The 26621-nt window shown below is 42.3% G+C and overlaps 1 long non-coding RNA gene across 1 annotated transcript; it reads left to right on the forward strand.

Moving 5' to 3' along the window:
- Positions 1 to 517: 517 nt before the first annotated feature.
- LOC109197967 (uncharacterized) lies at positions 518 to 2581 on the forward strand. The gene is made up of 3 exons (XR_002058969.2): positions 518 to 686; positions 836 to 889; positions 1790 to 2581. It is a non-coding gene; the product is annotated as an uncharacterized LOC109197967 (long non-coding RNA).
- The last annotated feature ends 24040 nt before the right edge of the window (positions 2582 to 26621 follow it).

Here is a 26621-nt window from a genome sequence, read left to right on the forward strand (position 1 = left end):
AATGTGACTTCGGTAAATGGTTTCAGGCTCTCCCTCCTGAGTTTTTTTTTTTGTTTGTTTTGTTTTTTAAAATCTTGTGAATAAAATGTATACAAATGTGTGTGATTAATCACAATGTGTTAGTGTGTAATCACCCTGAGACATGCATGCCTGTCTGCTAGATCTTAGATCAGATCTAAAGCCATTTGTGATTTGGAGATGCAGGCTGCAGATTGTGTCCAGATTATCCCAGCTCTGGTCACTAAACATCCAGTCTTCACTTATCAAATGTGTAAAATTCAAGACTGGTCCCAACAAGGCAAAAACTGCATAGCCACACAAGTCCCAGCGTTTCCCACAGCAGCAGCAGCAGCAGCAGTGAAAAGAAAGTGGATAAAGGATGAATGAGTCTGTGCTTATCGGGTCTCCGGTCTCCCCCAAGCTGGCGTTGTTGTTGGTAGCCATGACAACGGAGATAGTCCCAGCTTTGTAAATAAAGGCCCCAACACCCAAAAAAAAAAACAGAAAAGGCAAAAAAAGGTCGGGATTCCCGGCGCAGACCGGGAATCCCCCTAGCAGACCGAAGCTCTAGACAGGACTCGGCATGAGTGAGACTCGAACCATCGCCCGTCTGTACTTCAAGGTGCCAGGGGCCGGCGACAAGTGCTCTGCGCCACCTGCCAGGCCGTGGAATTAGTGCAAATGTGGTATATTTGACTTCTCTGAACACGAATTATTTTTGAAAAGGAAAAAAAATTTTAATGTGAGGCAAAACATGTATGGTGCTCGGTAAAGATGACACGCCGACTCACTTCTTCTTTTTTTGTTTTTTTAAATTTTTTTTTGTTTGAGAAAGTTTGTTTTCATCTTAAACCATTGTCAGTGACGTCATTCTACGCGACTACCACAGGTAAGGAAATGCCTGAATCTGTAGATCTTTTTCTTTTCTTTTTGTTGTGTAAAACACAAAAATCCCGAAACAGTCAGCTCACAAAGTTGCAGGTTGGTGGCAATTTGGCAGAACAGCCAATGACTTAAATCATTTAGGTGCATATATCTTGCCACAAGACATGTGCGCTAAGCTAGCTAGTTTCTGTTAGCGAATCAAGTTCAAGCTCCTCACATATCATCATCCAGGGTACAGTCATATGCTGATGAGGAGATCCCATGCAGGTAACATCAAGGCAGTGTAACAAGTTAAATATGCACTAATTTTAAGCTATTTCCTAATATCTAACCATTATGATAAATGTTTGCCTGCAACTGACACAGCCAACACAGATGTCATTGAAAAAACAAAAGCCTGTGATAACATGTTTTTGTTTTCTAGAATAGAAGAAGCACATTTTAAAAAGCCAGTAGGAATAAATCTTTGTTGTTCCTGCATGATTAGAATGAAGTAACAACAAGTCTGGCTGGAATAAGAAGTGGTAATCTGTGTACTGTGCTAGTGATCTGCATAATTCACCTTAGATGGTCATCTGTTTGGATGGCTGAAGTGGGCTAACGACACAGCTAATTTCATCAGGCTGCTAATGAAACATCTAAAATGATAGATGGTTAACTACACAACGGAAGCAAGAGCATTACAATCACTTGATTTAATGAAAGATTTTCCCCAAACTTTTGATCCAAATGAGCAAAGTACTGCAACCATCTGAACCTTCTAGGTGTTACATGTTACAGTGTTGCACTCTGGCCAGCTTTAAAAATGGAAAAGTCTTTGTGTGGTTTACTGGGTTCTGTAAATGAGGCTCCTTTCATTTGTGAGCGTGTTGTTCTTCTCTTCCCTTTTGTCCACCCTTACAAGGTGAAGGTGCTGCCCACCCATGATGCCAGCAAGGTGCGTGCAAGTGGATCCGGCCTTAAAACCACTGGAGTGCCCAGCTCTCTGCCAGTGAAGTTCAACATTGATGGCAAAGATGCAGGTGAGGGACTGCTGGCAGTGCAGATCACTGTGAGCGCATGTGATCTGCTATTCCTCTTTGAATAGTACGCTGGTTGCCCCCGGAGTTCGAGTCTCCGGGAGGAAATCCTGGTGGTTTGAGGCCCCAGGCTTGTGTTGGGTACGGTCCATCACAAGGACATTGGCTCGAGCGCGCTGTTGGGGAGAAGCCGGCCCAGACCTGTGTTCGATCCAAGTACGCCACAGGGACAGCGGTTCGGGTACGCTGTCGGAGTCCATTTCTGCATACTATAGTGCACGGAGTGGTGGTGTTCGTTCCTTGGTCCGTAGAAGGCAAGGGCCTCACGGGGACGCCTCGTGTAGTAAAATGGGATCTAGATCCAGTAGAGCGGCAGACGTTTCACCAGGCGGCCAGGGACAAAACTCAATGTGTGACTGTATGGTAAGAACTGAGTAAATGTGTGGTGTGTAAGATTGCAGAGAATGGTTGTGTGGGAAAAGTTGATGTGTGTGTAAAAAAAAAAAAAAAAAAACAGTGAAAAATTGGGTTCAAAATGTTGAAAATGGGAACAAAAAACAAGAAAAGAAAAAAGAGGAGTGTAAAAGTCGTCTCGTCTCCAACTAGCGGAAGGTGGTGGTCCTGCAGACCACCAGCTCCCCTAGTGTGGACACACAAAAAATTTCTTTTTAGCAGAATTGTTGATGAAAATAAGTAAAAAAAAAGGAAGAGGGTTTGGTGATTTTCAATGTAGAACAACTACAATCTCTCTGGGTTTTTAAGAAAGGGACTTCAGAACCAGAGAGGGGAGACGTGTTTCTTTAAGCAATGAGAACAATGATCAAAATGTCTCAGTGTGTCACTTGCAGGTGAGGAACAGACCCGGATCAATTTTCCACGTGCAGCAGTCGGAAGAAAATTATAGGTTAACATCATTAGAAACACTCAAGCCAAGTTTTGGCTGAATTGTTTTACAGCTTAACTTCCATGTGTTTGTCACCCTGAGAAAACAAGCTCCAAGAATCTCTCCCTGAAGACAAGAAATGCAGTTCCAGAACAACGAGATGGATATCAAGAGCTCACAGCAGTGTCCTGAGCAGTGAAGGTCCAGCAGCAGCAGCAGCTGTGCAAGACAGCGACAGCAAGGAGAAAAATGGCATCATCATGACTGGATGGATGGATGTGCATTTAGAACGAGCTGCAACTTCACTGTGTGTGAATGGACCTTTGAAAAGACTTGACTGAGTTGGACATTTGCCACTTTTGGAACAAAATGGCAAGATGAGACAGTGGAAAACACAGGACAAAGCTGAAAGACAACTGACTCTCACTGGACTGCTGCAAGGGGAGAGATGAGATGAGACCACAGTGGAAGGAGCAGGGGAGAACATGGCTGTTTTAGTGTGGGAAATGAAATTTGGGTTTAGGAAACTGGGAAGAAAAACGACTGCCTTGCGTGGAGAATTGAAAAGTGTCTGGAGCACCGCAAAGAGGAGAGGTACACAAAAATTACACAAACAGAAAAATGCATTGATCCTACTAACACAAACACACATGCAATGAAGCTCATGAAGACCAAATAGTATTTTAAGCATGCATTGCTGTTACCATCATCTTGTCCGGTTCACTTAGTGGGTTAAGAAGTGATACATAGACTAGTGAACTAGTATTATTTTGGGGAAGGATGATTGAATTATTGCAAGGGTGAACAGAATGCTGCAGGGGGTCAGATGAGTGGGGACTAATAGATTCTTGAGTTTCTTGTTTCTGATGTGTGGGGGAGGTCTTATCATGGCACACATCTGGGTACATGGGGGAAAACAAAACTCATTATCTAATAGAATGTTGTTGTGTGAGGTGTGTGACTGGTGGATGAAAGTTTTGGGGATTTTGCATTTTCCTTTGGTACCACTTTGAAACTGCCAATCAGTTTTGTTTTGATCTATCATTCTAAGAGCATGCTTAGACAACTTCTAAAAAGAGGCCTGATTTTTAACAGTGCACTGAGATTTTTGTTTGGCAATTTTCTCTTTTGAAGCAGGCCTGCAAGATCGGGATCGAAAGCGCTACACAACATGTTGAACAATCGCAAGTGAGTTTCTCCAAAAAATTAAAATGGGCTCGGGAGAAAGCCACTTATTTGGGACAACCAGAAAACAAGTCCCTGCCAAAAAGGATTCAGCGAGGTAATCCAGTCTAAATTCTTTTTTTCTTTTTGAAATGACGTCATTGCTGGCAGTAGAAACTTATTGCGTCACGAGGTTCTACTGTCAGCAAATAAAAATGGGGACTGACTGGACTGACAAAACCTTGACCTGACAAAAGGGTGGATGTATGTATGTATGTTTCTTTTTACAGGAGCAGAAAGATGACAGCAACAGGTTGCATGGGCTTTTAGGCCGTGCTGATTTAACCTTTTAATTGCCACTTTCTATGTCTTTGAATTTACCAGCGGTGTGTTATTCATGACCTTGTATTGTTTGCAGTGCAGAGGTCACTGTGAGAAAGTGTGCATAACATCTATTTTTCCACAGCAAAGGGTTAATCGTGGGATCTAATCACATGATTTACAGCAGGACACACCACTGGCTAATGTTTTTTTTTTCATTATGACAGGCCTGGAGTGAAACTACTCCAGGGAGAAGCCCTGTGAATTTTAAGAGACAATGCACAACTTCATTGTGCATGTCTAATTTGCTAAGCTGACATAGGGCAAAAGAGGGTTCCGTGGAAGCTTTCATTTTAAATTCAGGGACCGGACATGAGATATGGAAGGATTGACTGAGGTGCAGATACAGACCATGACCAGGAGAGAATGCTTCACCAGGACCAGTGAGAAGCAGGGACCATCTGCAGGACAGCAGACAAACAACAGTGGGCTGCACCACTGGGCTTCCAAAGGATGTCACGAGAGATTTGAACAGCAAAATCTTAAATAAATGAAAAGTTCTACGTTGACGTTGAGGAAGACAACTAAGGTGTACGACGTGCTCTGCCTTAAATCTACACCCGCGTTGAACAGAAATCGAGGATGAAGAGAGCATGCCAAGCTCAAAAGTGACAGCACAGAGGAGACAAACGTGAATTATGACTCTGTAAATGGCACAGACACCAGACCATGACTGTGACTGGGAATGACCACCTAAGATGTTCACTTTGCCATGCAAAGTACTCTGACACTATGGAGAAACCTTTCCTCTGTATAATTGTTTGCCATTTGCATTGAGAGCTTAGATTGTGGGAGATTAAAGATGAACAAAGGGTGGGAGAACAGTGAAGTGAGGATACACAGTGTGAAACTCCTTTAAGTGTACAATAATGTTGATTGATATACAGAATGTCAGGAAAGAAATTCTGGTATAATGTGATCTGATTTAAGAATCAAAGGGGATTGTAATGGAATTTCTTTCACTTATGTATTAATCACGTTATTTAATGCCTTGGTGATTTTAACATGTCTGACACTCATACTGTAAACAAATGGTGGGGTCTATTTAGGAAGTTGGGGGAAGCAGACAACTCCACAGGAGGGAAGTCTTTGTCTCTTCGAGGACTCTGGGAGGTAGCAAGGAGTGTGAACCTTAAGGTGTGAAACAGCTGTGTACTGCCTTTGTTCCTGTGAAGGTATTAACTGAGAGCCATGCTAGGCTCATGGACTCTGCTGACCCTGCCCCATGGTCATTAGGCTCTCCATCAAGCTTGGTTGCATGTTCTGTTGTGCTTTGATTAAAGAATGTAGCTACCGCTCATCTGCAGGCTTTATTTAAGTGGAAAACTTCCACAACAGAAGTCAAAGTGGATCAGCTTCCTCACTTTGTTCAATGATTTCACTCCTCTAAATCACACTGATCCCACTTTGCTAACTTACCATTTCCATGGACTGCAGTAGCTGCTTCAAATAAACAGCCAGATTCCTCGACCGCTCTCTAGTTACAGCCGTCGTGGTCTGCTGTTGGCAGGTAGAGTGTGGACTCAGATGCAGGACACAGAAGGCAGAAATAAACTCATAAAGTTCACTAAATGTTACAAACGTCAAGAAGTCACAAGCAAGAGAGACCACACCATGAACATGTTTAACAAGGAATGTTATTCATCAAAACTAGTTATTAATCAAATAGACCTGTTCAAAGCACCACAGTGGTAGAACGATATCACACAGCACCGTCACATGATATTAAACAGAAACTGGCAACAGGCTCTGTAGAGTGACGATCATAATGAAGCAGTTAAGTTGTGATTCAACCTGCTCTTCATATTTCAGGCCACCAGATGTCACCAAAGACAACTGTGTTGAAAAGTTTCAAGTAATGAAACCTTTTCAGTAAAGCTTCAGAAAGCTTATTTGGCCATCAGAAACAAACACATCAGAGCAGGACAGAAACAAAACAGACTGAAGCAGGACTCCAGGAGAACAGGACAAACAGCAATGAGGTTAAATACATGTAGGCAGAGTGGAGACAGCTGAGAAAAACACACAGCTGAACTAAATCCATAACAAAAAATGCTGAGGTGTAATAAACACTAGACACAGGAGACACGGGCTACCAGAATAAAACAGGAAATAACTGAATGTGGAACAGAATCATGGACTTGACACAATTCAATTCATTTTATTATACAGCGCCAAATCACAAAACAATCGCCTCAAGTGCTTTATATTGTAAGGTAGACCCTACAACAATACTGTGGCGGAGGTGTGGTCCTGGTTCGGCTGCAGGGAGAGTGGTGCTGGGAGGCAGGTGAGAAAACAGCTGGTGGCGTTTGGTCTGATGACAGTCTTCTTTCCCCCTTTTAGTGAGACGGAGAGGAGAGGAGGGCTGTAAAAAGCTGAGACGGTGCTGTCTAGACTGAACTGTCACAAAAAAAGTCAGAAATAAACGAACATCTCGCTGTATCGAGCCGTGTGTGTGTGGAGTGCATTCTACAAATACATACAGAGAAAACCCAACAATCATATGACCCCTTATGAGCAACCACTTGGCAACAGTGGGAAGGAAAAACTCCCTTTTAACAGAAAGAAACCTCCAGCAGAACCAGGTCAGGAGGGGCAGCCATCTGCTGGACCAGTTGAGAGAAGGAAGACAGAACAAAAGACATGCTGTGAGAGCCAGAGATTAATAAATAGCATGATGAAGTGCACCCAGAGGTTGCCCTTTGTTCAAAATTAAAGTCTACAAATCAATAACATCACACTGGCCTATGTTTATATACAGTCTATGATTACATGTCAGTGAGATCTTGGAGCTGCCAGTATGCAAAGCTGCAGCTTTAGAATTAGGCTCTGATCTTTTTTCCACCATTTTATTTTCTTCTTCCTTCATCATTTCCTCTTATTGTCCCTTTACATACTCTTTGCTTCGCTCCAGTCTACTGCCAGAATTTCGCACCAAGCTCAAGGAAAGCGAAATGAACGCCATCGCCATCACCTCTCTCTTCTAGTCCCTGTCAGTACTCTGCTGCAACATTTTGGATTAACTGAAGTCTTTTCAAGGTGTTTTTAGGACAAACTGGCTGAAACTCTTCAATAAGCCAATAAGCCATAACTCAGAAGATCAGTTGGAGAAAAAGATCAATATCAATGATACTCAAAGTAGCTGCAGATAATGTTACATCTGTGAGATGATATGAGTCATTTTTTTCTCTAATGGTTAAAATTTTATTGTGAAGAAGTTCATGACGTCATTACTAGTTAACGTTAAAAGAATCGTTGGCTCAACAGTGCTCTGACTCTTTGTCAGCCTGGCTGCAGTGCTGAAGAGAAACTTAGGGTTCTTACTTCTTCAATCAGTGATGAATAGTAAATGTTCTAGCTTTACGGGGGCTTTTTAAATTTTGATCTAAATTTCCAGCTGGGATGGACAAGGCTAAACATCAGGCTTTCAAATAAATTAAACTCTGTATGATCTTTGTTAATTAATAAGCTGGTGTGGAAGATTGCTGCCACACCGCCTCCTCGCCTGTGCTTCAAAGGCTCTGATAGTTAGTATGACTCAGGGTGTTAATTCATTGAAACTTACATAATCATCCTGCTGTAACCAGATTTCAGTAAGGCAGAGTAAATCGATTGTTGATCCATTATTAAGTCATGTAATAACTCTTTGGTGCTGTTGAGGATACTGTATTGTTCTTTCTTATTATTTTTACATTTAAGTCATTTTTTTTTTTGCTGGTTTTAGTTAGTTTTTGTCTGTTTGGGAGCTGACACAGTCTCTATGGAGATGGGTTTTAGGGGGATAACAGTAGGAGAGAAGCTGCAGAGGTGTGTGAGACTGCAACTCTGCTTACATGTCCCAACGCTGGATATCATGTTTCAGGGATTTCATAAATTTGCCAGATTTCTAGAAGAAGAGCTGCTTCATCCAAAGTGGATTGTCTCCCAACCAGACCAGTTTCCTCCAGAAAGTTTCCCAATTATCTATCAAGCCCACATCATTCTTGGACACTAGTCAGACAGCCAGCAATTTAAGGAGAACATGCAGCTAAACATGTCACTCCTGGTCTGATTGGGAGGGGACTACAGAGTCTGACATTGTGTTGCAAAGTTACACACTGATTCAATATTGATTTTAGTGACCTCTGATTGATGTAACCGGGTGTCATTATTGCTGATGTGAATTATTTTTACTGAATTCAGGTTTACCGTCAGCCAGCAGTTTAAATTTCCCTCAGTGTCGCCTGCTCTGGCCCTGGAAGACAATTGACTATGGTTGCTGCTGTCTTCACGGTCTCAGAAAGAATCACCAATTACCAGAGTTTGATCCCGGCGGGTGTGTCGCTGAGTGGGGAAACAGTTAGACACATGAACAGGTTGGTGGCGCATCAGGGCTTCTGTTTAGCTTCCTCCTGACCGTCACCCAGCCATCATGTTTCCCGTCTGCTCAGGATTACCTGCTGGGAGACAGTTAGCAGGGCCTACGCCACCTTCCACTGCTCCGGCTACAGGGCCTGACCAGCTACGGGTTTCAAGGTGGGATTTCCAGTGTCCAATTCAGCAATCCAGGCCTCCAGAGCTGCAGAAAGGCTACATTTATTACAAGTATCATTACTGCTCATTAAAAAACAAAAAGAAGCAGAACTGCTTCTCCAGAGTCAGAGGAGTCTTCCACAATAATTGGGTTTGACATATCAGGTTAAATAAAGACTGCTGAGGAGGAAGCATGGCTTGGGCCCATCTCAGAGCTCACCCTCGCAGCAGGATAACCATGAATGCAATTTTGCACAGTCTGAGGAACAAATTCTCCTCTGTTGATGAAACACTGTATGAGGAAACCTCTGTTCTTTCACTGGTAAAAACTTCAGGTGTAGGAAGAGGCCTCCAGAGGTACAACCTCCCTGAGCTGTGCTGCTGACCATGTCCATCGTTTTATGACCACAGTATACTCATCTTATAACGGATGTCAATCCAGCAGATTATCTTTGGTATGTGGTGGATCAGGAGATTTGCAACATGGATGCAAAGCCGACAAATCTGAAGCAACTGTGTGATGCTATCATGTCAATGTGAAACTAAATCTGCGAGGAATCTTTCCAGGTCTTTGTTGAATCTGTGCCACAAAGAATTAAGCAGTTCTGAAGGTGAAAGAAGGTCCAAAACAGTACTGGCAAGGTGTAACTAATGAATGGCCAGTGACTGTATTTAGTGTCTAGATGTTTTTTTTCAGTATTTTATTCACTTAATAGCAGGACAGAATACCACATGACTGTGGCCTTTGTTATACCCTCTCTGCTGCATGATGCTGCAGACAAACACAAACATGATCAGACATTAAGAAGAGCCTCTTAAGATGAAGGTCTGTGTCTCTTAAACACATAATCCAGTTAAATCTAATTTATGCTCGTTAATGCCCCTCAAACTGTAACTTAAAGTAATAGATTGGTTACTGATTAATTACAGAAGTACGTTTGTGAGCATAAAGATGTAAGCCTTGGACCATCGGGATGAAATGTGGTTGGGAAACTTAACAAGCATTGACAAAGCTTCATCAGTAGCTCGAGCAAGAGCTCAAAACCTTCGATCACCACGGTGGTTAGCAGACTGTGGTTGCACCATGCAGCCTACAACATGCAGTAAATTGCAGGTTAAAGCAGTCTGCTTACACATTGTTAAACGAGGAAGGAACTAATGTGGCTGTCACATTACCCTTTGTCCCATTTCATCCCAGGATTTGATTAAATTGCTGCTCACTTTCTACAGTACTTAAAACTGATCAGTAGGACCTGAAACTGCAAACATTCAAACATTCAGGCCAAGTAAGAATCGGTTGTTGAACGTATTAATCTTCTACAATAAGCAAATGAATAAATAAACAGGAGAAAGCTACAGTACTGCAGAGTCATGCAAGTTTTGACAGGAGGTTAAACTCGTGCAAATAGCTTCACCCAGGCTCATGAAAACACTGATAGCAGATCATTTGTGTCAGTGTGTCAGGATGGTTTATATTTGAGCTTCTTGTTCACACAGAACAATTTTTCTTCATTTTTAACGATTACCAAAGTCGTGAATCCCCAAATGTTCAGTTGTTCTTTTGCTCCCCATGAGGTCACTTTCACCATGTGACAAACACAACACCCCACTGTACACACTCGGCCACCAGCAACTTTCTACATCCTCAATAAAAGCTGACAGTTGCAATGATGTTCTGAATAACTTATTAAGAAAACAACTAAATGCACAGAAAATTATGAAAACTGGTTTATTTATATCTCCTAGTTTGAAATGAAGCAATAAAACATGTATAAACATCACAAACTGCAATATTGTACAAATGCTTACGTCCTGCTGATGCAATGGAGACATCTTCCAGTGACAGGCTTCATCCGTGGTGTGTGAGGAGGCTCCTAAACCCACCGACACAGAAGTGCATGTTCACAACTCCCTCTGTGCAGGCGGGGTCAGACCCCCTCACCCTGGGGAGGAGGGTGGTGCTGGCCAGTCAGGTATGAATGCTGAGAGTGGATCGTTGGTCCTCTGTGCAGCTCTGTCCACTCTCAGCTTCCCTGCAAAGCAATAACACACGAAAGACATCATTTTAACACAAAACAGCATTTCCATTGTTGTAGCTGCAGCATGCTGTAAAATGCAATTTAAACTCAACATATACACACAATAACTATAAATAAACTTAAACCTACAGTACTGTAGGTATGATGATCTGAACATGTAAGTGTGATAAATAGCAAAACACTAGGAAACCAGGAAGGGGGCAAACACCTTTTCACATCACTGTAGACGTGATTACAGAATACCTTTACATCCTGGATTACAATAGGATATCCATCAACGGCAGATACTGGTCTCCATGACACACAGATACTGGAGTGGTCTGAGAGAAAGGAATCTGTGTCTCTGGACCAAAATGACTGTACGTGTAGTGCTGTAGAAACAATACTGCCCACAAACCTTGATGTTTCTATATGTGGAAACCTTCAAGTATGCATATCCTCCTGTAAGGGTAAAGTAATGGGACATTTGCACTTTTGCATGTAAGCCTGTCGGTCTAACTGGAAGTGCACTTGAGCTGTCTGGCATCTTTCCCTTGTTTGACTCACCACTTTGCCCTGAGCTGAACCGCTGCCTCCTCTCTGTTTGGTACTCAGCGGTGACCAAGATGCTGTAACGTGCATCTGGCTGCAGTGACTCCAGCATCACCTGCTTCTCTCCACAGGACCAGCACCTGCAGACAACAAACAACACTATCATCCAACACAGTCAGAACTCATTTCAAGTTTTGGGACTTATGGAATTCTGGAATTCTGACACATGACAGCCGGCTGAAGCCCAGAAAGTGAAGATGTGATGACTACGACCCACTCGCAGTGTGATCCTGGCTATCAGCTCCAGTCAATGCTGTGTAGGACACGTGATACTGGAGGACATGAGCATTGGGAGGTACCCAACTGATCACCATGCTGACGGCAGTCTCATCAGAAACCATGAGGCTGGTTGGCCTCCACCAGAGCCTGCAGCAACATCATAGAAGAGATAAAGTACCACAGCTAACGACACTTAACACTCACTTTGCTCCTTATAGGAGGAAATTATTTTGGCAGCAGAGCAAAGTGTTTTTTAGAAAATAAATGTCAAGTATAACAGAGAATTGATACTTTGATTGATACTTTAACCTCACTACATTTATTCATAGCTCGGAGTTCTAGTTACTCAAAGATGAAATTGAGATGTGAAATTAACCTTTAAGTGACTAGTACTTTCAGAACTGCCATCAATACACAATGAAGTTCATTGACGTACAGGTTATGTATAGTAATGCTATATGTACATAGAGACAGAATATGACATGAAGGCTACTGACCACAGAAAGTCAAAGGAACTGGCCTATAGCCTAACGGGAGAGAAACAAGCTTTCTGCGATTCATCTGTTTTTGTCTCATTACTGTCATATATGTCCTATCATTAAAACACTGGCTTCTAACAACTAACAGTGTCTCGAAAATAATTGAATAAATTAAGAAATAATATGGCTGCATGACTCAAATGCACGACTTGTAACTTGTGTATTTTTAGGCTGAACACTGCTGCTAATGTGACTTCGGTAAATGGTTCAGGCTCTCCCCTCCTGAGTTGGTTTTTTTTGTTTGTTTGTTTTTAAAATCTTGTGAATAAAATGTATACAAATGTGTGTGATAATCACAATGTGTTAGTGTGTAATCACCCTGAGACATGCATGCCTGTCTGCTAGATCTTAGATCAGATCTAAAGCCATTTGTGATTTGGAGATGCAGGCTGCAGATTGTGTCCAGATTATCCCAGCTCTGGTCACTAAACATCCAGTCTTCACTTATCAAATGTGTAAAATTCAAGACTGGTCCCAACAAGGCAAAAACTGCATAGCCACACAAGTCCCAGCGTTCCCACAGCAGCAGCAGCAGCACAGCAGTGAAAAGAAAGTGATAAAGGATGAATGAGTCTGTGCTTATCGGTCTCCGGTCTCCCCCAAGCTGGCGTTGTTGTTGGTAGCCATGACAACGGAGATAGTCCAGCTTGTAAATAAAGGCCCCAACACCCACAAAAAAGAAAAACAGAAAAGGCAAAAAAAGGTCGGATTCCCGGCGCAGACCGGGAATCCCCCTAGCAGACCGAAGCTCTAGACAGGACTCGGCAGAGTGAGACTCGAACCATCGCCCGTCTGTACTTCAAGTGCCAGGGCCGGCGACAAGTGCTCTGCGCCACCTGCCAGGCCGTGGAATTAGTGCAAATGTGGTATATTGACTTCTCTGAACACGAATTATTTTTGAAAAGGAAAAATAATAATTTAATGTGAGGCAAAACATGTATGGTGCTCGTAAAGATGACACGCCGACTCACTTCTTCTTTTTTTTTTTTTAAATTTTTTTTGTTTGAGAAAGTTGTTTTCATCTTAAACCATTGTCAGTGACGTCATTCTACGCGACTACCACAGGTAAGAAATGCCTGAATCTGTAGATCTTTTCTTTTCTTTTGTTGTGTAAAACACAAAATCCCGAAACAGTCAGCTCACAAAGTTGCAGGTTGGTGGCAATTTGGCAGAACAGCCAATGACTTAAATCATTTAGGTGCATATATCTTGCCACAAGACATGTGCGCTAAGCTAGCTAGTTTCTGTAGCGAATCAAGTCAAGCTCCTCACATATCATCATCCAGGGTACAGTCATATGCTGATGAGGAGATCCCATGCAGGTAACATCAAGGCAGTGTAACAAGTTAAATATGCACTAATTTTAAGCTATTTCCTAATATCTAACCATTATGATAAATGTTTGCCTGCAACTGACACAGCCAACACAGATGTCATTGAAAAAACAAAAGCCTGTGATAACATGTTTTTGTTTTCTAGAATAGAAGAAGCACATTTTAAAAAGCCAGTAGGAATAAATCTTGTTGTTCCTGCATGATTAGAATGAAGTAACAACAAGTCTGGCTGGAATAAGAAGTGGTAATCTGTGTACTGTGCTAGTGATCTGCATAATTCACCTTAGATGTCATCTGTTGGATGGCTGAAGTGGCTAACGACACAGCTAATTCATCAGGCTGCTAATGAAACATCTAAAATGATAGATGGTAACTACACAACGGAAGCAAGAGCATTACAATCACTTGATTAATGAAAGATTTCCCCCAAACTTTTGATCCAAATGAGCAAAGTACTGCAACCATCTGAACCTTCTAGGTGTTACATGTTACAGTGTTGCACTCTGGCCAGCTTTAAAAATGGAAAGTCTTTGTGTGGTTTACTGGTTCTGTAAATGAGGCTCCTTTCATTTGTGAGCGTGTTGTTCTTCTCTTCCCTTTGTCCACCCTTACAAGGTGAAGGTGCTGCCCACCCATGATGCCAGCAAGGTGCGTGCAAGTGGATCCGGCCTTAAAACCACTGGAGTGCCCAGCTCTCTGCCAGTGAAGTTCAACATTGATGCAAAGATGCAGGTGAGGACTGCTGGCAGTGCAGATCACTGTGAGCGCATGTGATCTGCTATTCCTCTTTGAATAGTACGCTGGTTGCCCCCGGAGTTCGAGTCTCCGGAGAAATCCTGGTGGTTTGAGGCCCCAGGCTTGTGTTGGGTACGGTCCATCACAAGGACATTGGCTCGAGCGCGCTGTTGGGGAGAAGCCGGCCCAGACCTGTGTTCGATCCAAGTACGCCACAGGGACAGCGGTTCGGGTACGCTGTCGAGTCCATTCTGCATACTATAGTGCACGGAGTGGGGTGTTCGTTCCTTGGTCCGTAGAAGGCAAGGCCTCACGGGGACGCCTCGTGTAGTAAAATGGGATCTAGATCCAGTAGAGCGGCAGACGTTTCACCAGCGGCCAGGACAAAACTCAATGTGTGACTGTATGTAAGAACTGAGTAAATGTGTGGTGTAAGATTGCAGAGAATGGTTGTGGGAAAAGTTGATGTGTGTGTAAAAAAAAAAAAAAAAAAAACAGTGAAAAATTGGTTCAAAATGTGAAAATGGGGAACAAAAAACAAGAAAAGAAAAAAGAGGAGTGTAAAGTCGTCTCGTCTCCAACTAGCGAAGTGGTGGTCCTGCAGACCACCACTCCCTAGTGTGGACACACAAAAAATTTCTTTTAGCAGAATTGTTGATGAAAAAGTAAAAAAAATAGGAAGAGGGTTGGTGATTTCAATGTAGAACAACTACAATCTCTCTGGTTTTAAGAAAGGGACTTCAGAACCAGAGAGGGAGACGTGTTCTTTAAGCAATGAAACAATGATCAAAATGTCTCAGTGTGTCACTTGCAGTGAGAACAGACCGGATCAATTTTCCACGTGCAGCAGTCGGAAGAAAATTATAGTAACATCATTAGAAACACTCAAGCCAAGTTTGGCTGAATTGTTTTACAGCTTAACTTCCATGTGTTGTCACCCTGAGAAAACAAGCTCCAAGAATCTCTCCCTGAAGACAAGAAATGCAGTTCCAGAACAACGAGATGGATATCAAGAGCTCACAGCAGTGTCCTGAGCAGTGAAGGTCCAGCAGCAGCAGCAGCTGTGCAAGACAGCGACAGCAAGGAGAAAAATGGCATCATCATGACTGGATGGATGGATGTGCATTTAGAACGAGCTGCAACTTCACTGGTGTGAATGGACCTTGAAAAGACTTGACTGAGTTGGACATTTGCCACTTTGGAACAAAATGGCAAGATGAGACAGTGGAAAACACAGGACAAACTGAAAGACAACTGACTCTCACTGGACTGCTGCAAGGGGAGAGATGAGATGAGACCACAGTGGAAGGAGCAGGGAGAACATGGCTGTTTAGTGTGGAAATGAAATTTGGGTTTAGGAAACTGGAAGAAAAACGACTGCCTTGCGTGGAGAATGAAAAGTGTCTGGAGCACCGCAAAGAGGAGAGTACACAAAAATTACACAAACAGAAAAATGCATGATCCTACTAACACAAACACACATGCAATGAAGCTCATGAAGACCAAATAGTATTTAAGCATGCATTGCTGTTACCATCATCTGTCCGGTTCACTTAGTGGTTAAGAAGTGATACATAGACTAGTGAACTAGTATTATTTGGGAAGGATGATTGAATATTGCAAGGTGAACAGAATGCTGCAGGGGTCAGATGAGTGGGACTAATAGATTCTTGAGTTTCTTGTTTCTGATGTGTGGGGAGTCTTATCATGGCACACATCTGGGTACATGGGGAAAACAAAACTCATATCTAATAGAATGTTGTGTGTGAGGTGTTGACTGGTGGATGAAAGTTTTGGGGATTTGCATTTTCCTTGGTACCACTTTGAAACTGCCAATCAGTTTTTTTTGATCTATCATCTAAGAGCATGCTTAGACAACTTCTAAAAGAGCCTGATTTTAACAGTGCACTGAGATTTGTTGGCAATTTCTCTTTGAAGCAGGCCTGCAAGATCGGGATCGAAAGCGCTACACAACATGTTGAACAATCGCAAGTGAGTTCTCCAAAAAATAAATGGCTCGGGAAAAGCCACTATTGGAACAACCAGAAAACAAGTCCCTGCCAAAAAGATTCAGCGAGTAATCCAGCTAAATTCTTTTTTCTTTTGAAAGACGTCATTGCTGCATAAAACTATTGCGTCACGAGGTTCTACTGTCAGCAAATAAAAATGGACTGACTGGACGACAAAACCTTGACCTGACAAAAGGGTGAGTATGTATGTATGTTTCTTTTACAGAGCAGAAAGATGACAGCAACAGGTGCATGGGCTTTAGGCCGTGCTGATTTAACCTTTAATTGCCACTTTCTATGTCTTTGAATTTACCAGCGGTGTTATTCATGACCTTGTATTGTTTGCAGTGCAAGGTCACTGTGAAAAGTGTGCATAACATCTATTTTCCACAGCAAAGGTTAATCGTGGATCTAATCACATGATTACAGCAGACACACCACTGGCTAATGTTTTTTTTTTCATTATGACAGGCCTGGAGTGAAACTACTCCAGGGAGAAGCCCTTGAATTTAAGAACAATGCACAACTCATGTGCATGTCTAATGTGCTAAGCTGACATAGGCAAAAGAGGGTTCCGTGAAGCTTTCATTTTTAAATTCAGGGACCGTGACATGAAGATATGGAAGGATTGACTGAGGTGCAGATACAGACCATGACCAGAGAGAATGCTTCACCAGACCAGGAGAGCAGGGACCATCTGCAGACAGCAGACAAACAACAGGGCTGCACCACTGGCTTCCAAAGATGTCACGAGAATTTGAACAGCAAAATCTTAAAATAAAATGAAAAGTTCTACTTGACGTGAGAAGACAACAAGGTGTACGACTCTCTGCCTTAAATCTACACCCGCGTTGGAACAGAAATCGAGGATGAAGAGAGCATGCCAAGCTCAAAAAGTGACAGCACAGAGGGAGACAAACGTGGAATTATGACTCTGTAAATGGCACAGACACCAGAGCCATGACTGTACTGGAATGACCACCTAAGATGTTCACTTGCCATGCAAAGTACCTGACACTATGGAGAAGACCTTTCCTCTGTATAATTGTTGTGCCATTTGCATGAGAGCTAGATGTGGGAGGATAAAGATGAACAAAGGTGTGGAGAACAGTGAAGTGAGGATACACAGTGTGAAACTCCTTAAGTGTACAATAAGTTGATGTGAATACAGAATCAGGAAAGAAATTCTGTATTAATGTGATCTGATTTAAGAATCAAAGGTGGATGTAATGGAATTCTTCACTATGTATAATCACGTTATTGTAATGCCTGTGATTTAACAGTCTGACACTCATACTGTAAGACAAATGGTGGGGTCTATTAGAATTGGGGGAAGCAGACAACTCCACAGGAGGAGAGCTTTGTCTCTTCGAGGACTCTGGAGGTAGCAAGGAGTGGAACCTAAGTGTGAAACAGCTGTGTACTGCCTTTGTTCCTGGGAAGGATTAACTGAGAGCCAGCTAGGCTCATGAGACTCTGCTGACCCTGCCCCATGGTCATGCAGCTCTCCATCAAGCTGTTGCATGTTCTGTGTGTGCTTGATAAAGAATGTTAGCTACCGCTCATCTGCAGCTTTATTAAGTGAAAACTTCCACAACAGAATCAAAGTGGATCAGCTTCCTCACTTGTTCATGATTCACTCCTCTAATCACACGATCCACTTGCTAACTGTACCATTCCATGGACTGCAGTAGCTGCTTCAAATAAACAGCCAATTCCTCGACCGCTCTCTATTACAGCCGTCGTGGTCTGCTGTGGCAGGTAGAGTGTGGACTCAGATGCAGACACAGAAGCAGAAATAAACTCATAAAGTTCACTAAATGTTACAAACGTCAAGAAGTCACAAGCAAAGAGAGACCACACCATGACACATGTTAAACAAGAATGTTATTCATCAAAACTATTAATCAAATAGACCTGTTCAAAGCACCACAGTGGTAGAACGATATCACACAGCACCGTCACATATATTAAACAGAAACTGGCAACAGGGCTCTGTAGAGGAGCGATCATAATGAAGCAGTTAAGTGTGATTCAACCTGCTCTTCATATTTCAGGCCACCAATGTCACCAAAGACAACTGTGTTGAAAAGTTTCAAGTAATGAAACCTTTTTCAGTAAAAGCTCAGAAAGCTTTATTGGCCATCATAAACAAAACAACATCAGAGCAGGACAAAACAAAACAGACTGAAGCAGGACTCCAGAGAAAGACAAAACACAATGAGGGTTAAATACATGTAGGCAGAGTGGAGACAGCTGAGGAAAAACACACAGCTAACTAAATCCGATGACAAAAATGCTGAGGTGTAATAAACACTAGACACAGAGACACGGCTACCAGAATAAAACAGGAAATAACTGAATGTGGAACAGAACAGGACTTGACACAATTCAATTCAATTTATTATACAGCGCCAAACACAACAACAATCGCCTCAAGTGCTTATATGTAAGGTAACCCTACAACATACTGTGCGGAGTGGTCCGTGTTCGGCTGCAGGGAGGAGTGGTGCTGGGAGGCAGTGAGAAAACAGCTGGTGCGTTGGTCTGATGACAGCTTCTTTCCCCTTTTAGTGAACGGGAGAGAGAGGAGGGCTGTAAAAAGCTGAGACGGTGCTGTCTAGACTGAACGTCACAAAAAAAGTCAGAAATAAACGTAACATCTCGCTGTATCGAGCCGTGTGTGTGGAGTGCATTCTACAAATACATACAGAGAAAAACCCAACAATCATATGACCCCTTATGAGCAACCACTTGGCAACAGTGGGAAGGAAAAACTCCCTTTTAACAGAAAGAAACCTCCAGCAGAACCAGGCTCAGGGAGGGGCAGCCATCTGCTGGGACCAGTTGAGAGAAGGAAGACAGAACAAAAGACATGCTGTGAGAGCCAGAGATTAATAAATAGCATGATGAAGTGCACCCAGAGGTTGCCCTTTGTTCAAAATTAAAGTCTACAAATCAATAACATCACACTGGCCTATGTTTATATACAGTCTATGATTACATGTCAGTGAGATCTTGGAGCTGCCAGTATGCAAAGCTGCAGCTTTAGAATTTAGGCTCTGATCCTTTTTTCCACCATTTTTATTTTTCTTCTTCCTTTCATCATTTCCTCTTATTGTCCCTTTACATACTCTTTGCTTCGCTCCAGTCTACTGCCAGAATTTCGCACCAAGCTTCAAGGAAAGCGAAATGAACGCCATCGCCATCACCTCTCTCTTTCTAGTCCCTGTCAGTACTCTTGCTGCAACATTTTGGATTAACTGAAGTCTTTTCAAGGTGTTTTTTAGGACAAACTGGCTGAAACTCTTCAAATAAGCCAATAAGCCATAACTCAGAAAGATCAGTTGGAGAAAAAGACTCAATATCAATGATACTCAAAGTAGCTGCAGATAATGTTACATCTGTGAAATGATCATGAGTCATTTTTTTTCTCTAATGGTTAAAATTTTATTTGTGAAGAAGTTCATGACGTCATTACTAGTTAAAGTTAAAAGAATCGTTGGCTCAACAGTGCTCTGACTCTTTGTCAGCCTGGCTGCAGTGCTGAAGAGAAACTTAGGGTTGTTCTTACTTTCTTCAATCAGTGATGAATAGTAAGATGTTCTAGCTTTACGGGGGCTTTTTAAAGTTTTGATCTAAATTTCCAGCTGGGATGGACAAGGCTAAACATCAGGCTTTCAAATAAATTAAACTCTGTATTGATCTTTGTTTAATTAATAAGCTGGTGTGGAAGATTGCTGCCACACCGCCTCCTCGGCCTGTGCTTCAAAGGCTCTGATAGTTAGTATGACTCAGGGGTGTTAATTCATTGAAACTTACATAATCATCCTGCTGTAACCAGATTTCAGTAAGGCAGAGTAAATCGATTTGTTGATCCATTATTAAGTCATGTAATAACTCTTTGGTGCTGTTGAGGATACTGTATTGTTCTTTCTTATTTTATTTTTACATTTAAGTCATTTTTTTTTTGCTGGTTTTTAGTTAGTTTTTTGTCTGTTTGGGAGCTGACACAGTCTCTATGGAGATGGGGTTTTAGGGGGATAACAGTAGGAGAGAAGCTGCAGAGGTGTGTGAGACTGCAACTCTGCTTACATGTCCCAACGCTGGATAATCATGTTTCAGGGATTTCATAAATTTGCCAGATTTCTAGAAAAGAGCTGCTTCATCCAAAGTGGGATTGTCTCCCAACCAGACCAGGTTTCCTCCAGAAAGTTTCCCAATTATCTATCAAGCCCACATCATTTCTTGGACACTAGTCAGACAGCCAGCAATTTAAGGAGAACATGCAGCTAAACATGTCACTCCTGGTCTGATTGGGGAGGGACTACAGAGTCTGACATTGTGTTTGCAAAGTTACACACTGATTCAATATTGATTTTAGTGACCTCTGATTGATGTAACCGGGTGTCATTATTGCTGATGTGAATTATATTTTTACTGAATTCAGGTTTACCGTCAGCCAGCAGTTTTAAATTTCCCTCAGTGTCGCCTGCTCTGGCCCCTGGAAGACAATTGACTATGGTTGCTGCTGTCTTCACGTGTCTCAGAAAAGAATCACCAATTACCAGAGTTTGATCCCTGGCGGGTGTGTCGCTGAGTGGGGAAAACAGTTAGACACATGAACAGGTTGGTGGCGCATCAGGGCTTCTGTTTATGCTTCCTCCTGACCGTCACCCAGCCATCATGTTTTCCCGTCTGCTCAGGATTACCTGCTGGGAGACAGTTAGCAGGGCCTACGCCACCTTCCACTGCTCCGGCTACAGGGGCCTGACCAGCTACGGGTTTTCAAGGGTGGGATTTCCAGTGTCCAATTCAGCAATCCAGGCCTCCAGAGCTGCAGAAAGGCTACATTTATTACAAGTATCATTACTGCTCATTAAAAAAAAGAAAGAAGCAGAACTGCTTCTCCAGAGTCAGAGGAGTCTTCCACAATAATTGGGTTTGACATATCAGGTTAAATAAAGACTGCTGAGGAGGAAGCATGGCTTGGGCCCATCTCAGAGCTCACCCTCGCAGCAGGATAACCATGAATGCAATTTTTGCACAGTCTGAGGAACAAATTCTCCTCTGTTGATGAAACACTGTATGAGGAAACCTCTGTTCTTTTCACTGGTAAAAACTTCAGGTGTAGGAAGAGGCCTCTCCAGAGGTACAACCTCCCTGAGCTGTGCTGCTGACCATGTCCATCGTTTTATGACCACAGTATACTCATCTTATAACGGATGTCAATCCAGCAGATTATCTTTGGTATGTGGTGGATCAGGAGATTTGCAACATGGATGCAAAGCCGACAAATCTGAAGCAACTGTGTGATGCTATCATGTCAATGTGAAACTAAATCTGCGAGGAATCTTTCCAGGTCTTTGTTGAATCTGTGCCACAAAGAATTAAGGCAGTTCTGAAGGTGAAAGAAGGTCCAAAACAGTACTGGCAAGGTGTAACTAATGAAGTGGCCAGTGACTGTATTTAGTGTCTAGATGTTTTTTTTCAGTATTTTATTCACTTAATAGCAGGACAGAATACCACATGACTGTGGCCTTGTGTTATACCCTCTCTGCTGCAGTGATGCTGCAGACAAACACAAACATGATCAGACATTTAAGAAGAGCCTCTTAAAGATGAAGGTCTGTGTCTCTTAAACACATAATCCAGTTAAATCTAATTTATGCTCGTTAATGCCCCTCAAACTGTAACTTAAAGTAATAGATTGGTTACTGATTAATTACAGAAGTACGTTTGTGAGCATAAAGATGTAAGCCTTGGACCATCGGGATGAAATGTGGTTGGGAAACTTAACAAGCATTGACAAAGCTTCATCAGTAGCTCGAGCAAGAGCTCAAAACCTTCGATCACCACGGGTGTTAGCAGACTGTGGTTGCACCATGCAGCCTAACAACATGCAGTAAATTGCAGGTTAAAGCAGTCTGCTTACACATTGTTAAACGAGGGAAGGGAACTAATGTGGCTGTCACATTACCCTTTTGTCCATTTCATCCCAGGATTTGATTAAATTGCTGCTCACACAGTACTTAAAGATCAGGACCTGAAACTGCAAACATTCAAACATTCAGGCCAAGTAAGAATCGGTTGTTGAACGTATTAATCTTCTACAATAAGCAAATGAATAAATAAACAGGAGAAAGCTACAGTACTGCAGAGTCATGCAAGTTTTTGACAGGGAGGTTAAACTCGTGCAAATTAGCTTCACCCAGGCTCATGAAAACACTGATAGCAGATCATTTGTGTCAGTGTGTCAGGATGGTTTATATTTGAGCTTCTTGTTCACACAGAACAATTTTTCTTCATTTTTAACGATTACCAAAGTCTGTGAATCCCCAAATTGTTCAGTTGTTCTTTTTGCTCCCATGAGGTCACTTTCACCATGTGACAAACACAACACCCACTGTACACACTCGGGCCACCAGCAACTTTCTACATCCTCAATAAAAAGCTGACAGGTTGCAATGATGTTCTGAATAACTTATTAAGAAAACAACTAAATGCACAGAAAATATTATGAAAACTGGTTTATTTTATATCTCCTAGTTTGAAATGAAGCAATAAAAACATGTATAAAACATCACAAACTGCAATATTGTACAAATGCTTACGTCCTGCTGATGCAATGGAGACATCTTCCAGTGACAGGCTTCATCCGTGTGTGTGAGGAGGCTCCTAAACCCACGACACAGAAGTGCATGTTCACAACTCCCTCTGTGCAGGCGGGGTCAGGACCCCCCTCACCCTGGGGGAGGAGGGTGGTGCTGTGGCCAGTCAGGTATGAAGTGCTGAGAGTGGATCGTTGGTCCTCTGTGCAGCTCTGTCCACTCTCAGCTTCCCTGCAAAGCAATAACACACGAAAGACATCATTTTAACACAAAACAGCATTTCCATTGTTGGTAGCTGCAGCATGCTGTTAAAATGCAATTTTAAACTCAACATATACACACAATAACTATAAATAAACTTAAACCTACAGTACTGTAGGTGATGATGATCTGAAACATGTAAGTGTGATAAATATGCAAAACACTAGGAAACCAGGAAGGGGGCAAACACCTTTTCACATCACTGTAGACGTGATTACAGAATACCTTTTACATCCTGGATTACAATAGGATATCCATCAACGGCAGATACTGGTCTCCATGACACACAGATACTGGAGTGGTCTGAGAGAAAGGAATCTGTGTCTCTGGACCAAAATGACTGTACGTGTAGTGCTGTAGAAATAATACTGCCCACAAACCTTGATGTTTCTATATGTGGAAACCTTCAAGTATGCATATCCTCCTGTAAGGGTAAAGTAATGGGACATTTGCACTTTTTGCATGTAAGCCTGTCGGTCTTAACTGGAAGTTGCACTTGAGCTGTCTTGGCATCTTTCCCTTGTTTGACTCACCACTTTTGCCCTGAGCTGAACCGCTGCCTCCTTCTCTGTTGTGGTACTCAGCGGTGACCAAGATGCTGTAACGTGCATCTGGCTGCAGTGACTCCAGCATCACCTGCTTCTCTCCACCAGGGACCAGCACCTGCAGACAACAAACAACACTATCATCCCAACACAGTCAGAACTCATTTCAAGTTTTGGGACTTATGGAATTTCTGGAATTCTGACACATGACAGCCGGCTGAAGCCCAGAAGAGGTGAAGATGTGATGACTACGACCCACTCGCAGTGTGATCCTGGCTATCAGCTCCAGTCAATGCTGTGTAGGACACGTGATACTGGAGGACATGAGCATTGGGAGGTACCCAACTGATCACCATGCTGACGGCAGTCTCATCAGAAACCATGAGGCTGGTTGGGCCTCCACCAGAGCCTGCAGCAACATCATAGAAGAGATAAAGTACCACAGCTAACGACACTTAACACTCACTTTGCTCCTTTATAGGAGGAAATTATTTTGGCAGCAGAGCAAAGTGTTTTTTTAGAAAATAAATGTCAAGTATAACAGAGAATTTGATACTTTGATTTGATACTTTAACCTCACTACATTTATTTCATAGCTCGGAGTTCTAGTTACTCAAAGATGAGAATTGAGATGTGAAATTTAACCTTTAAGTGACTAGTACTTTCAGAACTGCCATCAATTACACAATGAAGTTCATTGACGTACAGGTTATTGTATTAGTAATGCTATATTGTACATAGAGACAGAATATGACATGAAGGGCTACTGACCACAGAAAGTCAAAGGTAACTGGGCCTATAGCCTAACGGGAGAGAAACAAGCTTTCTGCGATTCTATCTGTGTTTTTGTCTCATTACTGTCATATATGTCCTATCATTAAAACACTGGCTTCTAACAACTAACAGTGTCTCGAAAATAATTGAATAAATTAAGAAATAATATGGCTGCATGACTCAAATGCACGACTTGTAACTTGTGTATTTTTTAGGCTGAACACTGCTGCTAATGTGACTTCGGTAAATGGTTTCAGGCTCTCCCTCCTGAGTTTGGTTTTTTTGTTTGTTTGTTTTTAAATCTTGTGAATAAAATGTATACAAATGTGTGTGATTAATCACAATGTGTTAGTGTGTAATCACCCTGAGACATGCATGCCTGTCTGCTAGATCTTAGATCAGATCTAAAGCCATTTGTGATTTGGAGATGCAGGCTGCAGATTGTGTCCAGATTATCCAGCTCTGGTCACTAAACATCCAGTCTTCACTTATCAAATGTGTAAAATTCAAGACTGGTCCAACAAGGCAAAAACTGCATAGCCACACAAGTCCCAGCGTTTCCCACAGCAGCAGCAGCAGCAGCAGCAGTGAAAGAAGTGGATAAAGGATGAATGAGTCTGTGCTTATCGGGTCTCCGGTCTCCCCAAGCTGGCGTTGTTGTTGTAGCCATGACAACGGAGATAGTCCCAGCTTTGTAAATAAAGGCCCCAACACCCAAAAAAAGAAAAACAGAAAAGGCAAAAAAAGGTCGGGATTCCGGCGCAGACCGGGAATCCCCTAGCAGACAAGCTCTAGACAGGACTCGGCATGAGTGAGACTCGAACCATCGCCCGTCTGTACTTCAAGGTGCCAGGGCCGGCGACAAGTGCTCTGCGCCACCTGCCAGGCCGTGGAATTAGTGCAAATGTGGTATATTTGACTTCTCTGAACACGAATTATTTTGAAAAGGAAAATAATAATTTAATGTGAGGCAAAACATGTATGGTGCTCGGTAAAGATGACACGCCGACTCACTTCTTCTTTTTTTTTTTTAAATTTTTTTTTTGAGAAAGTTTGTTTTCATCTTAAACCATTGTCAGTGACGTCATTCTACGCGACTACCACAGGTAAGGAATGCCTGAATCTGTAGATCTTTTTCTTTTCTTTGTTGTGTAAAACACAAAAATCCCGAAACAGTCAGCTCACAAAGTTGCAGGTTGGTGGCAATTTGGCAGAACAGCCAATGACTTAAATCATTTAGGTGCATATATCTTGCCACAAGACATGTGCGCTAAGCTAGCTAGTTTCTTTAGCGAATCAAGTCAAGCTCCTCACATATCATCATCCAGGGTACAGTCATATGCTGATGAGGAATCCCATGCAGGTAACATCAAGGCAGTGTAACAAGTTAAATATGCACTAATTTTAAGCTATTTCCTAATATCTAACCATTATGATAAATGTTTGCCTGCAACTGACACAGCCAACACAGATGTCATTGAAAAAAAAAAAGCCTGTGATAACATGTTTTTGTTTTTCTAGAATAGAAGAAGCACATTTTAAAAAGCCAGTAGGAATAAATCTTTGTTGTTCCTGCATGATTAGAATGAAGTAACAACAAGTCTGGCTGGAATAAGAAGTGGTAATCTGTGTACTGTGCTAGTGATCTGCATAATTCACCTTAGATGGTCATCTGTTTGGATGGCTGAAGTGGCTAACGACACAGCTAATTTCATCAGGCTGCTAATGAAACATCTAAAATGATAGATGGTTAACTACACAACGGAACAAGAGCATTACAATCACTTGATTTAATGAAAGATTTCCCCAAACTTTGATCCAAATGAGCAAAGTACTGCAACCATCTGAACCTTCTAGGTGTTACATGTTACAGTGTTGCACTCTGGCCAGCTTTAAAAATGGAAAAGTCTTGTGTGGTTTACTGGGTTCTGTAATGAGGCTCCTTTCATTTGTGAGCGTGTTGTCTTCTCTTCCCTTTTGTCCACCCTTACAAGGTGAAGGTGCTGCCCACCCATGATGCCAGCAAGGTGCGTGCAAGTGGATCCGGCCTTAAAACCACTGGAGTGCCCAGCTCTCTGCCAGTGAAGTTCAACATTGATGGCAAAGATGCAGGTGAG

This window comes from Oreochromis niloticus, unplaced genomic scaffold (genome assembly GCF_001858045.2).
Source record: "Oreochromis niloticus isolate F11D_XX unplaced genomic scaffold, O_niloticus_UMD_NMBU tig00007916_pilon, whole genome shotgun sequence".
Taxonomy (NCBI): Eukaryota; Metazoa; Chordata; class Actinopteri; order Cichliformes; family Cichlidae; genus Oreochromis; species Oreochromis niloticus.